The sequence below is a fragment of the Armigeres subalbatus genome, unplaced genomic scaffold (assembly GCF_024139115.2).
Source record: "Armigeres subalbatus isolate Guangzhou_Male unplaced genomic scaffold, GZ_Asu_2 Contig1795, whole genome shotgun sequence".
Classification (NCBI taxonomy): Eukaryota; Metazoa; Arthropoda; class Insecta; order Diptera; family Culicidae; genus Armigeres; species Armigeres subalbatus.
In genome coordinates this window covers 1-24,175 of record NW_026942611.1, presented here as the reverse complement: position 1 = coordinate 24,175, position 24,175 = coordinate 1, and the positions used below count along the sequence as shown (strand labels likewise).

The 24,175-nt window shown below is 38.1% G+C and overlaps 1 pseudogene; it reads left to right on the top strand.

The window, feature by feature from the left end:
• Window positions 1-552: 552 nt before the first annotated feature.
• Window positions 553-21,677, top strand: LOC134203336 (uncharacterized; annotated as a pseudogene).
• Window positions 21,678-24,175: the final 2,498 nt, after the last annotated feature.

Here is a 24,175-nt window from a genome sequence, read left to right as displayed (position 1 = left end):
ACAGTTAAGTTTACCCGTACTGCTAATCACTAAGCTTTGATAGAAGGTCGACAGATCCATAGTGGTTAATATGGCTACTAAATTTAAACATAAGATAACTTTTAAACCATAGAAATGACATTAATCCGAACCGATTGTTTAAATGTGTTGTCGGAAGGCCGAACACCGTTATATTTTATCCTCTCCGAAACCTTTTATCAAGAGCTCTTAATTTATTTTCTAGATGCTATTTTTCAATTCCGAATATTTGGATCTTTTGGTTGTCGGAGTTGTCGGCATAAACCGTAATAAATGTTCAAAACTCACAAGCCTAAAATATAGACTTGATAATTTACCATATATGTAGTTAACTAAAACATATTCAACAGTAAAATTTACCATTTAGAGCGGTGTGAATTTTCCTGTGCTTGCAATTCCCCCACTGTAATCCGAATGTGCGATTATATTTTTTCATTTCAACACATCTTGTGAATGTCCAGTCCATCCCGCCTACATCGCACCAACAAGACGATGCGCGTACATCACTGTGAGATGCGTCAGTGGTGCCCCTTCGCATGCATCGATAGTATCGATTAAGCGAATCGATAGTGCGGGTGTCGAAAAAAAGGCACTGTGTTTGAATTTTACGCTAAGCATTACACATTCTAGGAAGTAGGAAGTATTCTCAAAATAGAAGAAAATTGCTTAACGATGTGTATAGCAAGGATTTAATTTTCAAAGTTGTGGAATATTATCATAAGGGGCAAGCCAGAGTAAACGCGACGTGCGATGCGACGCGACGCGACAGTGCAATTTGACAGCCTGTTGATAATGATTGTTATTCTTTTACGTGAGTCGCGTCGCGTCGCATCGCTCGTCGCGTTTACTCTGGCTTGCCCCTAAGTGTTAAACGAAAGTATTGTTTGAAGAAAAATAAATATCCAGACGAAAGCATGAAAGTAGTGACATTGTGTATTTACGTTCTCGTGATTATTTGGGTGAAAGTAAGCTCCCGTCCGACGAATGATAACTATCGGAATATTGAAATCGATTCCATTCTCAACGAAGAGGAAGGCAATGGAACGATCTATTTGTAAGTGGGCTATAAGCTGAGTATTTTGAAATATTATGATACGGCATCACTTGGAGAGATTTATTGGGGCTGTATAAAAAAACAGGTCGAGATGATGCCATATTTTGGGTTAGCCAATCAAGACCTAATAAATCCTAACGATGACAACATGATGCCAATTAATTAAATTATTCTACAACAATAATCTCGTGATCCTTCAATCCATAAATAAGAAAGACAGTTTACAATTTCAAAACTTGGGGTGCAAGTGCCGATTTGAAAGAACAAATTATAATTACTCCACCTAGCTGTGATGATGCCTTTCTCGTTCGTTCAAAGGGATTGAGAGGCATATAAAAAAGTCTGAATTAAAACTAATGGGCGCATAAGTCTTATTGTTCACAGTTATTCATATTCATTGTAAAATTTCCTGTCAAACGAAACTTGTTGCTAGCAAATCGGATGAGCATAAGTGCCGAAAAAAAGTGATTTTTTTTCTATTTTCTTGGTTTTGAAATTAGTATTTTGGTCGTAACTTTTGATTCAAATAAAAGGCCAATTTTCAATCGGAAACAATGGGACATGCTTACCCGTTGGTAAAACTTGACGCAAGTAGTTCGGCTAAGTGTCCGAAAATGATTGAGTTTTTTTTACGCACAGACATACTCACGCACATACATACACACACACAGACATCCATCACCTCAATTCGTCTCCGGGTCTCAATGGGTCTCCGGGCCTTCTATAAAATGTTTGTTTTCTGTGTGAACATATAGCCGGTGTGAACATATGAATGTATACGAGAAAGGGAAAAATGATTTCAGTATGGCTAGAAACTTATTTATTTTTAGCTTAGCAGAAATCGTATACCTAATATGATTCCAACATTAACCTTCGTATCATCGACCTCTTTTGCGCATCCAAAGTTTGGTGATGTTGTTGTTTTAAGGATTTCGACTGGATTAGTTGCTAGTAATCAGGATTTTCAGCTTTCATTCACTTGAAAATGTTGATAATTTCAAATCATTGCCAACGTTTCGATCCGTGGGTTTGGATCTTCATGAGGTTAGCAAGTTTATTCACCTGACTAGTGATGTGTTGGTGACAATCCTAATTTAACCCTTTCAGACTCAAATTTTTCAAAGCGGTATTACCCAGTAAATTTGATGTGTTCCATTTGTTTTCGGAATTAATAAATTCATGGAAAAATTACAAAACAAGTTGAAAAATATTTTTTCGGGATGTACTAGATCCTCTAACTTGCTACACACCAAAAAAATATGAATATTACAGGTGACGTACGTGAATAATATGACACAAAACCACATGACATAAACTGAATCGCATATTTTTCAATGTTAGATGATTTAAAATTACATGTCATGAAACCCAAACACAGCACCCGATGCGACGCACCTAACGCTCTGGCAGTCGATGCCTTGATGCAGTGAAATACTTGTTCAGTGCAAATCGTGGAACATGCTTTACTTCGATCACCTCTCTTTCAAGAGACGAAGATAGCTGAGTGGTAACGTGTTGGGCTCTCACTCAGCGGGCTTATGTTCGGTCCTCATTCTATTCCTTCATTTTTTTATCAATATAGTTGTGATGTAAAATTAAATTATCACCTAATTTTACGTCAAAAGTGACGCTCGAATATGTCGTTGTCACAGCACCTAAAATTACATGATTATTTTTAGGTGTGTATTTATAATTATCATGCGAGCTTTTTTCATCACTTTAGGGTTGGATATATATTAACCCTATCCATGACATATTTCTAAAGAATAATAATAGCGTCATAAAGCGTCATTGAGTCCAGAACTTGCGATCTACAACCACGACTCTAGATTTTTCGTCATTCCAAATATGTTCATACCATATTCGTGAAGACCAAGAGACATGATAAGATGATATCCTGAGTCATCCAAACTTTCCTTGAGTTCAGTACTTGCTGTCTACAGCCACGACACTCGTTTTTTTGCCTAGAAGCTTGGATTGTACCATGTCCATACTTCAGAAGACCAGGAGACGTGGAAAGGTCGTTTTAAGATATTCCGAGTCATCCAAGCCGTACTTGAGTTCATAATTTGCGATCTACGACCACCGTTTTAGCTATTTTCGCCGCTCCAAGCTTGGATATGCTTTCAACCATTCATTTCATTTACTTAGTCTACTTCTAAACAGATCAACTAATTGACGCCACAATACACGGTTCGAGACCGCATCTCTCCATCCTCGAATGCGCCCCACGCTCGCCAAGTCGTTTTGCACCTGGTCTACCCACCTCGCTCGCTGCGCTCCACGTCGTCTCGTACCTGCCGGATCGGAAGCGAACACCATCTTTGCAGGGTTGCTGTCCGGCATTCTTGCAATATGTCCTGCCCATCGTACCCTTCCGGCTTTAGCTACCTTCTGGATACTGGGTTCGCCGTAGAGTTGGGCGAGCTCATGGTTCATTCTTCGCCGCCACACACCGTATTCTTGCACACCGCCAAAGATGGTCCTAAGCACCCGTCTCTCGAATACTCCGAGTGCTTGCAAGTCCTCCTCGAGCATTGTCCATGTTTCATGTCCGTAGAGGCCAACCAGTCTTATTAGCGTCTTGTACATGACACATTTGGTGCGGTGGCGAATCTTTTTCGACCGCAGTTTCTTCTGGAGCCCGTAGTAGGCCCGACTTCCACAGATGATGCGCCTTCGTATTCCACGACTAACATTGTTATCAGCCGTTAGCAAGGATCCAAGGTAGACGAACTCCTTGACCACCTCGAAGTATCCCTGTCTATCGTAACACTGCTTCCCAGGCGGGTCCTGTAGCACTCGGTTCCGCCCACAAGCATGTACTTTGTCTTCGACGCATTTACCACCAATCCAACTTTTAATGCTTCACGTTTCAGGCGGGTGTACTGTACAGCTCTGCCACCTTTGCAAATGTTCGGCCGACAATGTCCATATCATCCGCAAAACAAATAAATTGACTGGATCTTTTGAAAATCGTACCCCGGTTGTTACACTCGGCTCTCCGCATTACACCTTCTAGCGCAATGTTGAACAACAGGCCACCTTATCTTAGTCTGCGGCGCGATTTGAACGAACTGGAGTGTTCGTTCGAAATCTTCACACAGTTTTGCACACCATCCACCGTTGCTTTGATCAGTCTGGTAAGCTTCCCAGGGAAGCTGTTCTCGTACATAATTTTCCATAGTTCTACGCAGCCTATACCGCCTTGAAATCAACGAACAGATGGTGCGTTGGGACCTGGTATTCATGGCATTTTTGAAGTATTTGCCGTACAGTAAAGATCTGGTCCGTTTTCAAGCGAAGCCGGCTTGATAACTTCCCACAAAGTCATTCAATAATGGTGAAAGACGTCGGAAGATGATCTGGAATATCACTTTGTAGGCGACATTAAGGATGGTGATCGCTCGAAAGTTCTCACACTCCAGCTTGTCGCCTTTCTTGTAGATGGGGCGTGTGACCCCTTCCTTCCACTCCTCCGGTAGCTGTTCAGTTTCCCAGATTTGGACTATCAGTTTGTGCAGGCAAGTGGCTAGCTTTTCCGGGCCCATCTTGATGAGCTCAGCTCCGATACCATCCTTACCAACTGCTTTATTGGTCTTTAGCTGATGGATGGCATTCTTAACTTCCCTCAAGGTGGGGGCTGGTTGGCTTCCATTGTCTGCTGAACTGACGTAGTCTTCTCCTCCGCTGCCTTGACTTTCACCGCCTGTATTTACTCTCAGCGCCATTCGAATGTTCCTTTTATTGCTGCTTCCACCTTCAGATCACCACATGTTCGTCCGTCAAGATGCTTCTCTCCTTATCCCTGCAGATTTCGGCTCGCATTATGAAACCTTTGAGGGATTAGTTGAGCTTCTGATAGAACTTGCGTGTAGCTTGAGCACGGCACAGCTGGTCCATCTCCTCACACTATGCTTCTTTCAGGCGGCGTTTCTTCTCCTGAAACGGCGGGTCTGCTGTTTCCGCTTCCGTCTATAACATTCCACATTCTGTCAGGTACCTTGCTGCAGCGCGACCGCCCGCGCTGCGTCCTTCTCCTCCAGAATCTTTCTGCATTCTTCGTCGAACCAATCGTTCTGTCGACTTCGTCCCATACACCCGACGTTGTTCTCCGCTGCGTCGTTAATGGCTGCTTTGACTGTATTCCAGCAGTCCTCGAGCTCACCCTCTTCCGGCAACGCTTCAGGTTGCTTCAGTCGCTCTAGGTCGTACCGCGGCGGTCGTCGGTACCGAACATTGTTGATGACGGATAGTTTTGGGCGCAGTTTCACAATCACCAGATAGTGGTCAGAGTCGATGTTAACGCCACGATATGTCCTGACGTCGATAATGTCGGAGAAATGCCGTCCATCAATCAGAACGTGGTCGATTTGTGATTCTGTCTGCAGTGGTGATCTCCAGGTGTACCGATACGGAAGGTTGTGTTGGAAGTAGGTGCTGCGTATGGCCATATTCTTGGAGGCAGCAAAATCAACTAGTCGTAGGCCGTTTCCGTTCGTCAGCCGGTGTGCGCTGAACGTCCCAATAGTCGGTCTAAACTCCTTCTCTTGGCCAACCTGAGCGTTCAAATCTCTTATGATGATTTTGCACATAACTTTTATTCAACATTTTCTTTCCTACATATTTTCTATATGATTTTCTAATAGTGCAGAATTATATGCGATGCATATAACAATAATCGAGGAAATAAGCTCAGTGTATAATAATAAAACCCACAAGAAACCAATGCACAATGGTCCACTGTGCCAAATTAGATGGAAATAGCTATTTTGAGCCACAAATAGTAAAATTTAAAAAAAAAACTTTGTTGCACAAAGTTGTTTTTAATAGTAAGGACCTGTTTTTGATGAAAATCAGGGTAGTCCTTATTTTCATGGAATAGAAAAATCAAATTTTGTTGCAGGAATAGGTGTAAACATAGTTCTGTAAAGATGTAGCTCAGGAGCATTTTTCCTATTTCAACGTAGGGTGGACCCACAAAAAACCAGTTTTCCGTAAAATTTTTTTTTTTTTTCAAATTTCTTACCGAAGTCGTCTTCAGACAACTTTTAAAGCTCTTCAAGACGCGAAAGTAGCTTGCCGATATATATGTTCATTCCCCAAAGACCCTTAGTGTCACATACCAAACGACCAAGCTCGAAAAGTTAAAGTGATGGCTTTGTGTGAATGAATGTATGTGCACGAAAAAGTCACTCATCTTTCGGAAACTTATCTTCAATCGGTTAAGAAAATTATTTTGATCTTTTTAGTGGATTGTCTTCACTTGTCATAAGACGAGTTTGTACAATCCCATTTAATTCCACCACTTAATTGTACCTTGACAGATACGTATTTCGTCCTCAACAGTAAGGTCGTCTTCAGTGTCTCGTACTTGTCTGTCAAGGTACAATTAAGTGGTGGAATTAAATGGATTGTACAAACTTCTTATATGACAAGTTTAATCGGTTGTTTTCCACGGGGATTTCTAACCCATTTTTTATCATTTTTAAATTTAAGAGCTAAAAAACATTTTTAAGCAAAATTTTCATTTCACGAAAATAAGGATCACCCTTATTTTCATCGACACCCGAATAATGTCTTTATTATGAAAAACAACTTTTGTTGCGAATTAAATAAAATAGCTATTTCCACCTGATTTGGCTTTGTGAACCATTGTGCAATGGGATTCACTATTATAGGAACAGCAGTTAGCGAGTATTACTATTACTTGTCCATGTTCCATATAATGGAGGAAGTGTTAAATCACTTAGAAAACAATATTTTAATAAATTAATACGATTTTACCCGAAAAGCGGAAAAGAATAGCTTTCTGCCAATATATTTACAGCGCAAGAAATGTATTCCTATCAGTTGTTGCGAATTAAACAATTTGGACCTGTCACTAATTGTAACTACCTCCTTTGACGTCCTCACGTCTGTGGAGGGAACGTGCTAACGTTCTCCTTACTAGCTCATTAGGGTCTTATCTCAGGATCGGCACGCAACACCTGCTTGAGGAAACACACGGACCTTATCTACACGGAAACGGACGTAATCAAGACGAGACGCATGCTTGTTATGCGGGAAATCGAGTAGAATGGAAATGTATAGCACATTTTATAACATTTTTTAATTAAATTTTGAGGTTTCGATTTAAAGTTAGTCTTTAAGGGGTTAGTTCTGGTTTGGCCGATCAGACACGTTGGGGCCCATTGTTGGCATGCGGCTTATTTGGATGTACCTTGTCAGCCTGCTACCGGCTTCTATATTTACCGCTACAGCAATACAGGACTCAGCTCCAAAAGCCAGAGTGGGTTCGCTTTCAAGCCGGGTTATAGTTGGACACGTAGAACTTGCTTGGAGCCTTCAGTTGATCGGATGACGGTTCAACACGGTCGGGAGGTTATAATTTCTCGTGGTCCCGTAGTCGCGGGATACTCTGCTGGACAACTACCAAGCACGACACCGGCCGTCCACGGCTGGTGGTCTCGGGGTGTGGGTATTGGTTGGACGCGTAGAATCTCGTGCTCATCGGAGGCTGACCTGCCAATGTCAGGACACTGGTAATTTTGGAACCGTGTACCCTCGGCCGGAAGGTGAATAGGACCTGCGGCCGAATAGGACGAGTGGTCATCACTGATAATGGTGCTGCATTGAGGCTTGTCTGGGCCTAGGTGAGTCGTGAATGCCTGTCTATCACCACCGGGTGACAAAGAAAACAGCGTAACAAGGTACCGGCCGGATGACGACAATACAAAGCGTGATTTGTAGACGGCCCTTAAGATATCCCAGGCGACCTAGTAACTTGATGCGTCACTTATTACAGTCAGATGATGCTCTGGTGGGCCGGTGAATACTCAAATAAATTGAAGATGTATGTGGGTATTCATGGTCTCTAAAATACTACGTGCGAAGTCTTACAATTCTTAGTTAATTCTTTATGATACTGAAACCCGTGCCAGCTTGCTGCCTCATTGTTACCTTATACGGTAACATAATACCATTATTACTGGTACGTCGACTCTAATGATTTTTTCAGCTATTTTATCGCGATAATCTTCCTTAGCTTAGCATAAAATCATATTGCAGAAGAGATCATTTTCTCTTGGCATTTTCTAGACTAATTCGTACATTAGAAAGAGAATCTATATAATAAAAATGAATTACTGTCTGTCTGACCCTCATAGACTCGGAAACTACTGAACCGATTGGCGTGAAAATTTGTATGCAGAGGTTTTCGGGGCCGGGGTTCTTAAGATGGTTCGAGTTCAATTTTCATAATTCGATTATTATTCAAGCGAACGTAACCAAATCTGGCATATGGCGGTTTTGGAAGGGAAGATATGTTTCTGTGGTGGTTCGAAACCCCTCCCCTTCTGGAAAGTGGGGGTCCCATACAAATGAAACTCGATAACTAACAAGAGAATAAATCAATTTTAGGCTAAACGAAGCCCTTCGGGTCTGGTAGTTTATAATATACGTCGTTCGTTAGGAATAATAGACGTCACTAAAGAATAGCCTAAGCCATGAAGAAGACAGAATTATGCTTCCAAGCCAATCGGCATTATACCGATGATGATCTACCTTGAACAAATGCCCTTGGTTTTATAGTAGCTTTCACTTTGGTTGCTCATTTTAAACGCCTTATTTGGAGGATCAATACTTAAGAGTATAAAATATCTTTGGTTGTACGAGAAATTATCGAAGGTCAATAGGTTGAAATTACAAAAAGATAATTAGGACAAAATAAGCAATGCACCAAAGTTTGAGGTTTTATTCTAGACTTTCATTGTTTAAATCATGGGCTGTTCTTTCGATATTTGAATATTAATGTTTATTCGTGTTTCACCTAATAATAATTCATTATAGTATTTTTCCTTCTTTTTAAATATTTAATGTTCTTTGGAAGTCATACATTTTTATCATTATTGTTAATTGCGTGTTAATATTGCATTCTGAAATTTAGCCTTCTTCCAAACATAGTCTGCTCTACAGAGTTATTTTTGTCAAGGTGATTACAGAATGTATTATTTTTTCATACTTTCGACCTTGCGTCCCTTAGGTCATTCTTTTGTAATTTCGACCCTTTGTCCCTTCGTGTTCTAAAAGAAACAGCCGTATACTTTTATGCCCTCATACAAGCAAATAAAGAAACAAAGATATGTACAAAAATTAGCGTGAATGAATGAAAAATAAAAATATTTTTCATATATCGAGTGCACCCGATTCTTTTTTACACGGTTGGGTTTTAGTCAATTATGACCTTTAGCGTCAATGAAACTATGAGTTCACCCCACGAAATAGGTTGCATGACTTTTTAGGGGCTTCTTTTGATGATAAAGCAAAAGAAATACTGGTGCAAAACAAAAGCTTACCTTCATTTAAGGATATCAAAAACAACATTTACCATACAAAAGTTTCAACAGCTGAAAAAACCTTGAGATTGGCTCTTGAAGATTTTACTCGTTTTGATAAGCAGTGGTAATCTGATTTTACAGAGGGTCTATGTAAAATGGCAAAAAATAGTATTTTACTAAAATGCTGAAGTGATAATTATTATAATATGACTATAAACAGAATTAATGTTTCAAAATATTGAATAACCCAAGTGTACAAAGTAGTCCCGCATGTCAAAGAAGCCACGCACGACGGTATGCTAAACAAGTATATGCATCATTAAAACTTCAATGGAAAAATATTCTTCTAAAATAATATTCTGTTCGGCTGTGTCGCCTTATGCGTTTGGTTTTTCGGGCGAATGGTATTCGTGCATCTGTTACATTCAAGGCGTTTTGTCATTCGGCCGAATGAAATTCAGGCGTTTGTGAAAGAACCATTTAAAAGTATGAGAAAAGACTAATGCTTAGTTCATTCGATTTTTCTTGCAGGTTGCATTCAACGCGAAATGCATTATAGTGTTTCCGATTGAAAATTGCCCCCATCGGTTCCAGTTGCATTCAGGGTTATTAAAAATACCTTTGTTTTCTCCCAAGAGTAGCCTTTGGAAAAAAATTCAAAATCGTAACAAATGGTTGTATGACATTCGCCAGAAGAAGGCGTTTTGCTAGAATGGATAATTCCCAGAAAGTCGTTGCCAGAATGCACCATTTCCCAAGCCATTCGCCAGAGAATGCACCATTCCCAAATTGATCATCTCTTATTTGCCATGCACGCATTTGCCCAGTATGCGCAATAATCTACATAACGCCATAAACTTCTTTAGCATAACTGTGAACTGCGTCGAAAGGGAGGGTCATTTAGCATAAAGGGACATTTTTTCATAATTATGCTTTGTTGTTGTTTTGAGTTGTTTTCTAGTGAGGAATATAACACCGTATCGGTCGATAATAGTACTGAAAAGACGTAATTCTTTCGAAGAAAGCATACATAAACCGGGTATATCCACTTGCTGGATTAAGGCAATGGCGGATGATGATGATGGTCCCGCCACATACCCATGTACAAGGGTTTGAGCTAGACAGTTTTCTTTAAGATAATTAATTGATATGCATTTAATCAGATTTCCAAAAAGAAAAACGATCCGATTTCTTATCACAGATATAAATTTGAATATTTTACATCACTATACACAGCAAAAATATAAATTGAAAAAACTGATCTTTCCAAAACCACAATCTTGCTAAAGCATCAGTAGTGATACCTACAGCTTTATGAAAATGCAAACTTGTGATACCTCTCGCACAGAGTTAAAATGTTTCACCAGGAATCGCGGATCAAGTCAATTTTCGCTCAACAACTTGTATGCATCTATAGTATTCATGATTCTCGACAATACAGGCACCAACACTTGTGATACCGCTCCGTCGATATCAAAAGTTTCAGTTTAACCATAAAACAATCTACTGGATGGCTATATCGAACACTCAAAAACTCTTTCAGCAGTAACCATACAAAAAAGTCATTCACTCCTAATCATTCAAACAGATCAAAATGTGGCACATTTTGAAAATTAAATTTGAAATAATTTATATCTGTATTTGCGCGCGAAGACTCAAACTTGTAGACTACACAAAGAAAAGTTAAATTAATAATAACGTCAAAGAAAGTAAAAAATCCATCATCATCATCGAGGCGATCGTTGTAGCCGTCGTTAATGCCCAAAACAATAAATAAAATTAAACAAACACACAAAAGTATCCGTTAGGTAAAAACAAAAATTCAATAGATGCATTAATCAGATGAAACACTGCTGACAAAATATTCGTAAATTTATCTACGAATTAATTGTTCTGATAGTTCTAGATTATTGCCATCAAAGTTATGGACCACTTTCTGTTTTACTGAGTACTAGGTTTCAAAAGTGACTTCACTATTTTCCATAACTCTTTGCTGTTGTTTGATGTTGATCAATCTTCCTCTGAATATATTCGCATCGCGTACGTTTCAAACGTTGCGAATATTTATTACGCGCAACCTGGTACCTATTCCAACGATAATCACTGTTATGTCACACATAAATTTTCACCTGTACAACTTATCCCTTTTACGTTTAAGGCGCAAGAGGTCTTAAATTGTGTTGCCAGCTGTTCGAATTATTTGAGATACAAACTTTTTGTTCAACCTAATTGATTGGTACAGGTTTTATGACATTCGTGAGAACAACTGATTTGTGATCCAAAGATCCGCCATTTGTTTGAAAATCAACGTTTCTTTCGACAAGATTCGGAACTGCAGGTTTCGACTATTTACTCCAGCACTTCAATTTATTTACATTACTATTATTATCTTTATTATCATCAACATTGATTACTATTGTTTCATGATCGGTTATTTTTAAATCGCAATTAACCAACAGTATTAACTGAATCAAAATTAGAATAAACATGATCAATTAAAGTTCTACTGTGCCGGAAAATACGCGTATAATCAAAAACTTTCTGTTTTAAGTTGAAAAAATCTGCCTTTCTTTCAAATAGGTGTTTGTATGGATTGCAATGGTGGATGTGATTCCTTCTTAAAAAATAGGCGCTTGCCAGGATTGAAGAAATGGTGGATGTGATCCTTTCTTCAAAAATAGATTTTTTTGTTTACCAGGATTAAAGCAATGGTGGGTATGATCCCTTCTTTAAGAGAAGACGCTTGCCCGGATTAAGGCAATGGTGAACGTGAGCCCTTGTTAAACAATAGGCGCTTGCCCAAATTAAGGAAAATGTGGATGTAACTCCTTCTTTAAAAGCAGGTGCTTGCCTGGATTAACGCAATGGCAGATGTGATTCCCTCTTTAAAAGTAAGCACTTGCCCGGATTGAAGCAATGGTGGATATGATCCCGTAGGTGCTTGCCCGGATTAATGAAATGGAAGATGTGATTTCTTTTTTAAAAGTTGGTGCTTGCCCGGAATAAAGCAATGGTGTATGTATGTGATTCCTTCTTTAAAGATAGCGCTTGCAAAGATTAAGGCAATGCTGGATGTAAATCCTTCTTTAAAAGTAGGCTCTTGCCTGGATTAAGGCAATGATGAATGAGATCCCTTCTTTTAAAGCAGGCGCTTGTCGAGATTAATGAAATGGAAAATGTAGTTTCTTATTTAAAAGTAGGTGCTTGCCCGTATGAAGGCAATGGTGGATGTTGTTCCTTCTTTAAAAGTAGGCGCTTGTTCGGATTGAGGCAGTAGTGGATGTGATCTCATCTTTGAAAAAAGGCGTTTGCTAGAAATAAAGTAATGGTGGATAGGAACCATTTAAAAAAAAAGAAGTAGATTGCTCCGATTAAGGCAAGGGTACATCCCTTCTTAAAAAGTAGGTGTTTGTCCGTGCCCGTGTTTAAAAATAGCAATTGTGGATATAATACCTTCTTTAGAAGTAAACATTTTGCCTAGACTTGTAGATATAACTTCTTCAATAGCTGTCCAGTATGACTTAAAGTGATATTATCCAATTGTAGATATGATTGGATTATTGAAATGAAGTCGGCGTCTGGAACGAGGCGAAGAAATATGATATCCATTCGAAAACAGATTGTTTGGTTTTAAACATAATATTATTGTAATGTTTACAAATAGTATCTATCTCTCTAAAAATTGTCTAATATGTTAAATAATATCTTTTATGAAAATTAATTATACCGAAAATCCCCTTATTAGTGAATAATGCCAAATACCCGTTATGCAAAATTACTTTCTGAATATAATTATTTTCCTATCACTAATAATCGAAATTTGCAGTTTTACTATTTCTGGGGAACAGTACATTCTGGCAAATTGCATTCTAGCAAATGGTCTATTCTGCGGAATGGCTTTCTCGCATATGGTCCATTCTGGCAAAAATTATTCTGGCAAATGTCTTACAATCGTAACAAATAGATATTAGTGAAATGTACTCTTATTAACGCAAATACACTGGCCGGCAAAATAAAGTGCCTACTTGCCGTTTTCCTTACAAAATGGTCAAAGGATTGGAGCTCTAGATCGCGGTTGCCCATAAACCGATTTAGCAGAAAATTTTACCTACGCTCAGATATAACTTGAATTTTACCATACGTAAAGATTGATTCACATGGTAAAAAAATATTGCAGTAATACCAAAATGGGGTTAGGGACAAAAGGTCGAAAGGACAAAAGGTCGAAAGGACAAAAGGTCGAAAGGGATAAAAGGTCGAAAAAAACAAAAGGTCAATAAGATCAAAATTAAACAATTTTTAACAAATAATAATAAAATTCATTCAGTGAGTACAACTAATAGATGGATGTTTGGGATTTCTAAATGTCACATCGATCTGTCAAAATGGCGCACGCCGCACATCAAATACATCAATGTGCGCACCTATATTGACAGATCGAAGTGACATTTATTAAACCTTGATATACATCTATTATTTGCACTCATTGAATGCATTTTATTTAATTGTTAAAAATAGTGAAAAATAAAAAAAACAATGCCAACTGTATAGGACAACTCTGTCTCGCGCAATACAAGTTTTATTCAATTCCTAAATCAACATTTTTTTTTTGTCTTTATTAAAGAGACTTTCAGCCCGAGGCTGGCTCGTCTCCGAATTAAGCATATGCGGTATTTCGAAAAATTTCGTTTTAAGGCATTCGAAACGAAATTCCGCGGAATTTCGCGGAATTTGAGTATGGCGAAATCTGATATTCTGATTTCGTTTCGTATCGTTTAATTTCAAAAATTTCGACAGAAAAATCATACTTTTAACGAAATTAAACGGAATTTCGCGGAATTTCGAAATGAATTTCTAATATTTCAAATTTTCATATCATAAAAAAATCGGCTGCGCCGCTGAATAACTTACAATAACATACAAACTCTATTCAAAATTTTAAACATATAAATTTTTCACAAAATCTCATCACGTAATACAATTGAGTATCTTCAACAGAAACGCATTTAGTTTTCCACTTAAAAATTTTGACTGAGTTGTGTAAGTAATATGTAGGGGAGACTGGGGAGACTTGATCCCTTTTTCTGATTTCCGATGTATCACAGCCAAAAATAAATAAACATACGCGATTTCCACACAGGCTCTCTAAGAAATATAGTATTTAAGTTAACTGATGTAAGACAGTCTTTAAATTATTGTTGTTATTGATACACAGTCGATTTTTTGGAGTGCTGTCAAAAATCGACTTTTAAAATATTCGGGGAAAATTGATCCCTCTCCAAGAACTTGCTTTGATAAAACTAGAAAGGTGTCCTCAGATTTTTAAAATATTTTTCCTTCAAAATACGTGGAATTTTTGAACTGCTGTGCGTATACATGAACGATTTTAGTTATTGAATTCGGCTGCACATGCAATTCTAAAATTTGGGGAGACTTGATCCCCTTTCTATGATATCTACGCAATAAATATTTTTTCCTGCCAACCCTTCATCGATCCTGTCAAATCTACAAAAAATTAGAAGCCTGAGAACAGATTTATATTTTTTTGAATTTTTTCGCCAAATTTTTGTATGGGTGACTAATGGGGGATCAAGTCCCCCCATATTGAGGCAATTACTTCAAATTCAAATATCCTAAAACTTAGATGGAATGTTGACATTTTCATCAGTACAGGTCATTAAGCATATTTATGGCTTTGTGCTGTGAAAAATCGAAAGCATTTGGTCATTGTTATGAAAAGTTATTAAAATTTTGCGTGGCCAATAAAAAATCTTCAGGATGGTCAAAATATACAAACCGCCCTGCAGAATAAATAATGTTGTCAATCCAAAAATAGCTCACCACATAACGATCATTTGTCTAGAGTCTAGAGGATCTATGCTAAAAAAATACGCTATAGAACAAAACTACTTTGATTCTCGAGAAAACAGGGGGTGATCAAGTCTCCCCGGAGATCAAGTGTCCACACCTTCCCCTAATGTATTATGAGGCGATTGTTCGATCTGTGCGTTAGTTGTGGAAACTCTTTGATAAGCGAAATATTCCTCACTAGTATACTGAGTATTGTCAGTTTTCCGTTGTCTTTTGAAAGTATTCAATTTGAACAACTATTGTTTGAAAACAGTGAAATGGAGATGGTGATGTTTTAGAGGGTCTCCTTAGCCATGCGGTAAGACAAAGCAAGACCATGCTAAGGGTGGCTGGGTTTGATTCCCGGTGCCGGTCTACGCAATTTTCGGATTGGAAATTGTCTCGATTTCCCTGTGCATAAAAGTATAATCGTGTTAGCCTCATGATATACGAATGCAAAAATGGTATCTTGGCTAAAAAACCTCGCATTAATAACTGTGGAAAGATTGAGCTGCGAGGCGCCAATGTCCCAGTTGGGGATGTAATGCTAATAAAAAGAAGAAGAAGATGTTTCAGAAGTTTTCCTAATTTAGTTGATTTTAAGATCTTTGCAGTTTTGAGAATGTTCCAGATGTGTGGCATTCTCTTATATCTCATTTATTTCAGATTCTGGAACTGATTCAAATCTTTCCGATTTAGATACTTGTGACCTAAACTTTTACCTTCAGATATTTTTGATTCCGTTTATCATGGAAAACTAGAATTTTCTCACATTTCCTAGATCCTGCAGAAACGTAAATGTCTGCGTTCGAGTTTGTTGGCATAAAATTAGTTTATATTTAAAAGCTGAAGGTTTATACATTTTTCTCAAGGTTTTTGGACGGTTCTGTACCAAATTAATTTGGTTACACTGGCGACCACCTCGTCAGAGCTACCAACTGAATAGCAACAAGTCAATTTTGATTGAATTGTCTGACCATGTCTAACATTCAGCAAACACTTACCTATTTTTTATTGCTAAAACACAGCAAATAGTTTACTGGAAATCAGCAAATAAACCTACCAGTCACTATGTACGTTTATCTTCCAAAAATAGACAATAGACTTAAATAGACAATACTCCATAGAAAAAAGTGGTGGATGAAAAATGCCCCTCACCATAACCAAAAAAATGCTCGCCTAATATTTCCAACAGACCTCAGTAAAAATTTAGAAAAAGTCGAGTTTTCTACTGCAATCAACGCATACTTTCATATTGGTTGAAAATACCATTTTGGAAAATCAATAAATCTTCATAAATTTGGATAAAAAATTGTCTGGAGACTTTACCCAAGATGTTGATTAAAATGGACGAGTGGCACTTTGAATCTGTAATACTTTTCAAAATGGTGAACAGATCCAATCAATATGAAATCTGTTGATTGCAGTAAAAAAATCAGCTTTTTTTATTTTTACTGAGGTCTGTTGGAAATATTAAGCGATGAATATTCGTATGTTGTTTATGGTGAGAGGCATACTTTTGAAAATGGTGAACAAGTCCAAAACTGATCTGTTACTTATGTCCTTTTAAGCTAGATTCCTCCTATAGCATTTATTTTACTTGGTGAAAAAATTCCGCGGAAAAAAAATTCGTTTCGTAAAATTTCGAATCAAATGGACCTCGATTTCGTTTCGTTTCGAAGTCTCGGAAGTAAATCTGAATCTCGTTCCGTTTCGTTTCGAACCAACAATAACATTTCTAATTTCGTTTCGTTTCGTTTCGTCAGGAAAAAATGTGTTATCGCATACCCTTACTCCGAATCAACAATCTGTTTTATCTCTAACAGAACTATCTAGATATGCATAATATTGTTCCATAGTAATTTCTCCTTCTTTGAAAATGGCTCATTCTTCAACTTTGTTTGATGAGATAAGTGTGTTATTATGTCTGCTTGAAGTGAAATGCGTAGCACAAATTTCTTTGGAATACACCCAACTTGTTATCAACTTGTTCTTGATCGAAATTTTGTCCGACCTTTTGTCTTTTCGACTTTTTGTCCCTTTCAACCTTCTGTCTTTTCGACCTTTTGTCCCGTTCGACCTTTTGTCCTTTCGACCTTTTTTCTTTTCGACCTTTTGTCTTTCGACCTTTTGTCTTTTCGACCTTATGTCTCTTGACCTTTTGTCATAGATTCACCAATATTATTTCTTGGCAAAAAATGCAGGCCACTGTAAGACGAGCTCGATGGTCTAGTGACTACCGCTTCTGCCTTATAAGCAGGAGGTCGTGGGTTCAAGTCCAGGCTACTACTTTGTATTTATATCTTAGTTCTTTCTGTGTTTCACGTTCTACCGAAACGATTCCTACTGTTATAACTTTCCACACTAACAAATCCAAAACCTCCCGTGGCACCTATGAGAGGTCGTAGAGTTCTCTGCATCTTTCTTAAGTAGGTGTCCAGCTAACCATTCTTCCCCTTCCTCAGCATTCGCAAGGACGTGGCCAGGACAGATTTCGACTATTGGAGAGTGCTTCTATCTAAGAGATAGTGATTAGTCCCAAATCAATATCTGTGGTAACGGATGAAAGTGATGCTACTCTCATACAATAGTCCAGGCTTGTATCACCTACGAATTTGTGCGAAATGCTCAATGCTAATGCTAATGTTAATGCAAAAAAAAATGCAGGCCGCTGTAGATGAAAATTGATGAAAATAGTTTTTCTCATTACTTTTAACCTGGGAGCTGCGAACTCGATCGAATCAAATTTTCAAGATGATTTGCGTTAAACCCGCAAATTTCTTTTCAGTGTTCACATATTACGATTTTTTCAAATCGAATTATCATTATGTTTATCTTCATTAAATAAATTGCAAAGAGCTCGTCGATTTACTGCATTGAATAAATTAGCTTACCGAATGTTAAATGAATCACGCTGTTTACTTATATTGAATTCCTCGATATATTTGACATAACCCCAGAAAATTTAAATTTGTATCAAACGAACTATAATTAGTATGAGATGACTTAAACGTGTACTTTCTCGGCCATGCTCAAAGTGCTCAATACCTCTTTGGAGATTTTTTGACAATCGTTTAAACTCTATCCGTAGCCCCAAGTTTTTTTACAATACATGAGAAAAGCACATTCTAGGTTTTTTCATGGAGAATCATGAAATTCGAAATGTCACAAGCTTCGTTCTTTTCAAAAACCAAGTTCATAACTTCCATAAGGTCTCCGATGTCTGCCACATCACCAATTAGGTGTTCTTCATAGTTCTGCAGCCGCCATCTCTGGATCACCACACGTTTGAAGTATTCCGTTTACGATCATACACATATCAGGCTGTGGCATGTGACCATTACTTGAACAGTTTAAGGACAAGCCTCCTGGAATCCAAATCTAACGTTAATTATTATTATTTTTTCAGCTTTACTACGTGAGCATATTAAAATACATTCCAATATAATAGAAAGTTGGACTTAAAGACTAAATAAAACTTAACCAGTGAACATTTTTAACAACCAACAATCTTGTTCATTTATTTTATTACTAGTTTAGCACCAATTTGACGCATCACATTCCATTATCCAACCAACGAAGTCAAGGTTTTTAAATCAATTCTATTTCCAACTATTCCCCCATTCTCGAAGTTCTCATCAGCAGTCAATTGATGTTGTCTGAAAGCATTCAAGTGTAGAACACAATTAGTCAACATTTACATTGCCTATCCACTCGAACTATTCAGTTTTACCTATAACCGTTCTCATCAGCTGTATATCTAAATCGAAACAGCTGACCATCAGGACTTATATCCATATCTGCCTGACACGTACCACACAGGTTCTTTGCTTTTATCTACAGATGTTTTGTACCGCCCTCTTTCGTACCGAAACTGACCATCACTCAGTGTATATCTACAATAAAAAGACTTGCAGTCAGATTTAATTTTCACGAAATAAAACACTAACACCTACGATAGCAGATAACTGTCTTCGTGTAATCTGTTGATATAGTTATTGATAACAACTTCACTTTCTTCAGCATTTTCGCTTCCTTGCGCACGTTCGAACCGTAAGAAAACTAAACAAGCAAACCAAACAACACGAACTAAACGGAGCCCCATGTTCATCTTTCTTAGGCAAATGATCGTACTAGAGTGATCGTTCTATATCTCAGCGATATCATTCGAAGTAACCATGCCGTCTCGATCACCAGCACATCAATACTCGCTGAAGGCAGAAGAGTCCCATAAGCGTAGTAACTGACATTAGGTCTTCCAAAAAAAATGCTAAAAAAATCCCAAACATTAGCGAACGGGGCATGATTTCCATTTCAATGAAACCGGTTTTTATTAGCCCTCCACGCTTGAATAGACCTGCCTCCGAAAAAATCGAAACGATGCAGTGAGTCGTGACGTCACAAGAATCGCCTGGTCATGGCATTAGTGAAACAATGTAAGGGAATAATGCAATCCTATCAAGACTTCAAGGAAATGGAATCTTAATAATCAAGTCATCACCGTGAAACAGCAAAACACATCTGCCGATACAGTGTCACCATGCATGCAACTATCTATTCGCTTTGGTTATGAAACACAGCCGCAAAAAAGGGGATTACCATCGTTTGTGGTTTCTCCCTGTTACCCGAAATATTGTCTGAACGCCAAAAGAGCATTATCCGATCCAGTTATTTCGGAAGCTGAACAGGTGTGCTGAGTATATATGTTCTCTACAAAAACGAAATCATCTACCGTAATTTTTATATTTCAATCAACATAGCTAACACTTAACTAAACTTCCGTAGCAATATGATCCCGACTCAACTTATGAGAAGTACAATAAAAGACACAGATCTTGTTACATTCAGGTGGATAATTTTTCTTCCTTTCACCATGTAACAATAACAGAAAGCTGTGCCCCTAATTTCGTAAGGCTAGGCTAATTTCCTGTAAGTAAACATTCACGCACAGGCTAGCGCATCCTTCAAGCAGTGCTACATTTTTGATCTCGTTTCCATAGCATGACTTGATGTTTTCAATTTTTTATGCTCTACACGAGGCAGCACCCATGGTACTGTCATCTGATATTGAGCAATCTTAAGTCAATTAACCTTTCAACGCGCACGTTCCTGTTTTTTTTTGTGAATAAGCATAAATAACTATATTATCATCCGCAGGTGGGATGATGATTGCTCAGTGGAGTGAAAACAGTGAAAATGAGATGAATCAAGTTCATACTGGTTGGTACCAAACAATGTATGTTGTGATCATGGCAGAATTAAATTAATTTCGGTGAGAAGAGTTGAATGGGGTCTCCAGTAGTCATGCGAGCAAAGACGTAGGATCCGGAGATGGCTAGTTCGATTCTCGATCCGGTCTAGGGTAGTTTTCGGGTTGGAAACATTCTCGACTCTCTGGGCATAGTTTAAAATGCTACACAAGATACATACTCACGCAATGGCGGGCATAGAAAAGCTTTCAATTAATAACTGAGAAAATGCTAATAGGATACTAAGTTGAAAAGCAGGCCAAGTTCCAGTTGGAATGTAGAGCCATTGAAGAAGAAGAAGAAGAAGAAGAAGAAGAAGAAGTAGAAGAAGAAAAGAAGAGTTGAAGCACCGAATCTTGTTTTTTGATTAAATTATTGAAGAAAATAGGAGGATGCTCTATTTTTTATGAACATCTATATTCGATGTTGAAAGCCAACACGACGACAAAAAAATCTATTTAATATTGATAGTCAAACAGAGGAATAAACAAAATCTTAAAATAGGTTGATTGAACGTATGCGTAAGGTTATAGATGTCAGTGTAATATTTCATAGACTCGAAAACTACTGAACCAATCGGCGTGAAAATTTGTATGCGGAGGTTTTGGGACCGGAAGGCTCTTATGATGGTTCGAAATCCCTCCCACTTCTGGGAATCATGAAAATGGAACCAGATTTGGCATTTGAGTGGTTTTGGAAGGCAGAAAATGTTTCAGTGGTGATTCGAGACCACTTTCCCCTCTGGAAAGGGCTGTCATGCAAATTAAACAGCAAACGAACCCTAGTTTGACATTTTTGCACATGATTTTATTTTAAACCTTTTATTCTATAATTTATTTTATTTATCGATTTTCATATCTCACAGGCATGTTCTTTCCGACAGTACAATGGTTCGACGAAAAACTTACCGAAAAGTAGTGAATGGCGTTGAAGTTGTTGTAGAAGAAGGCTCATACTCCTTTATTGGCCCGAACAATCTTCTTTTACAAGACCACCTACACGGCAGATGAACGAGGATATCGGGCAAGAAGTTCTAGTAAATATAATTTCCTTCGAACATCCACTACTCTATACTAACAATGGATTATTATTACAGTTTCCAACGCAACAGGGTCGTTCGTAGAAGACTCCATTGATTCGAAAGTACTCATCTCCCTTCTCGGATAAAAGGAAATATAATAATTAGCTGAAAAAATAAACATTACTTCCTGCATCCGAAAGCCGCATGTGTTTAACCTTTGATCTAATCACTCAACATCAACATCCGCAAAGCAACGAACCCCCTCTGCATGCATGATAACACATCCCAACAACAAGATTGAAACTGGACCATCCGGATCAAGTTCCGTTGACCCTACCTCACTCAGTGGCAGCATTGAGATCAAATTCATCATCCTCTTCAACTGACCACTCTGTACCCTCCAATGTTCTTTTCGACAGTATTTTCCGCTAACAACAACCTTTGCTCGTGTTAGGAGGTTAATTGGCGATGCTCTTTCCACCATGGATGCTGTCCCTAACAAAAACTCATCTCGATGTCACATCCATTAAAAAAACAGCTACAAATTATGCTTCGCACAAGATCAAATCTGGAACACGAAAGTGTCGTCAGCGGGAAGGTAGTATTATAATCACTGAACCTCTGCCTGAAGACAGGAATAAACACTGGAAAAAGAGACAAACAAAACCGGTTGACTGGATTTATTTTTAATTCAATGCAATTTAGGGAAAACCATGTTCTTTTTTAACTTCGGGAGGAATACCAGTTCCAACCGTTTGGTGGAAAAGCGAACGGAAGCGACATCCGAGACGGGCAATTTTGATTTAATGGGTAAAACCACAAAAGAGGGTATCTCCTCTATTAACGTAGAATAAAAGATAACCGATTCTATTAATAGTTAGGTTTGTATTTTTTTTAAAGTCAGATTTTTTTTACCTGAATAGAAAAGCTCTCACCTCACGTTTTTGGTGGCAAAAATCACAATAATAATAATAGACCAATATATCTTCAAATTATGTTTGTAAGAGTTTTGTGCCTCTAAGCATGAATTCTAACGCATTTCACTTTCGTATAGCTACAATTCTAAAGCTATTTTCCGGGTAAACTAATTGTTTTATTGATGCTGAAGGCCTCAATCGGCTAAAATCAAACCGTGTGAAAAAGTGTTTTCTCAAATTCATCGGTTCAAAATGTTACAGATTCAAGCTTTTAACATACGACTTTCTACCCGAGCAAAGCTTAAAAGCAAATCGATAACTAAAGTTGTTAATGTGAAATCGACTAATTTTGATAACTCAGGTTGATTTCCTTTTGGTCGTTTTAACGGTTAAAAGATCAAAATCTATAGCAGAAAAATCTTACTGTGACATCAAATCGAAAACTATTCCTGCTATTGATGAGAGCAAATCGAAAACTAATTTTGTTGTTGGTTCCGATAACAAAATAAGTACACAGTTTGATATCAGATCATACAATTTAGAAATCAACAGCAAAATGAGATCAAAACATGTCATCAGTCATAATGATTCATATTTGAAAACAAATTATGATTTCAATTTGATATCAATATCAAAATATTGTTTCTATATACTCTCATTATGTTTTCAGACTTTGCTCAGGTAGGGGATTGCATCCGTAATCAAACGTATGACTAAATCCCGAAAAAACCTTTTCCGTCAATAGCTGATCAGAACATCGGCTCATCATCAGATGAAAAAAAGAATGGAATAAATCTTTGGGGAAGAAGCTATACATGAGGGCTTCAATATGCCAAAGGCGAAACACAGAGTAGACTGTAAAAAACGCATATAATTTTTGTTCTTGACTAAGAAATCTGAACCATTTTCGAATAATAGATACTCAGAAGTAGTGATGAGGAGATTGTTTGAATTTTAGATAAATTCTTTCATTTTATGCAGGTGAACTATTTGAGGTTCAAAAACGGATTATAACGATCGCATTTGATCCACTGGCATTTTCAATTCCTTCAAACCAGACACTTATATGATGGTGAAAAAACAAAAAACAAGCAAGGCCGTTAAATATTCAATAATAGGTATTTCAATTTGGCACGGTAAATGATGGGTAAAGCGTACTATTGGTACTTTGCGTACCTGAAGGAATAAAATAGACCCCATTTCGCGGTCCTTAGCCTCTTACCCAGCAACTCCTATCCCTACCTCCTTATGGTGCTGGCCGGGATACGAGCAACCTTAGGGAAGATCGGGTAACCAACCCCGGTGGGAACTATGGTCGTATGCTGACAGGGAAAGGGGGTTTTATCCTCTCCGGAGGTGCAAATCTTATTGAGCGTCTGTTCTCCATGTCAGGATCGGCTCACAACAGCGTCTGTTCTCCATGTTAGGGGCGGCTGATCATCGTCCGAGTGCCAGCGAGGGACTCGAAGTGAAACTGTGCACCATGGTCCACCGGAAATAAGGAGGAATGGTCCTCCGGAAATTTAGGGGTTTGGTGTCAGGCCCTGCAAACCAGCCTTTAAAAATCATAAGCAACGAACAATCAACAAGAGAGTACGGACCGGAACCATCGGCGAAGACCACAGCGACGAAAAGGGACTAACGATTGAAACTCGGTTCGTGGAACTGCAAATCTCTCAACTTCATCAGGCACACGCATACTCGTCGATGTGCTCAGGACCGTGGAT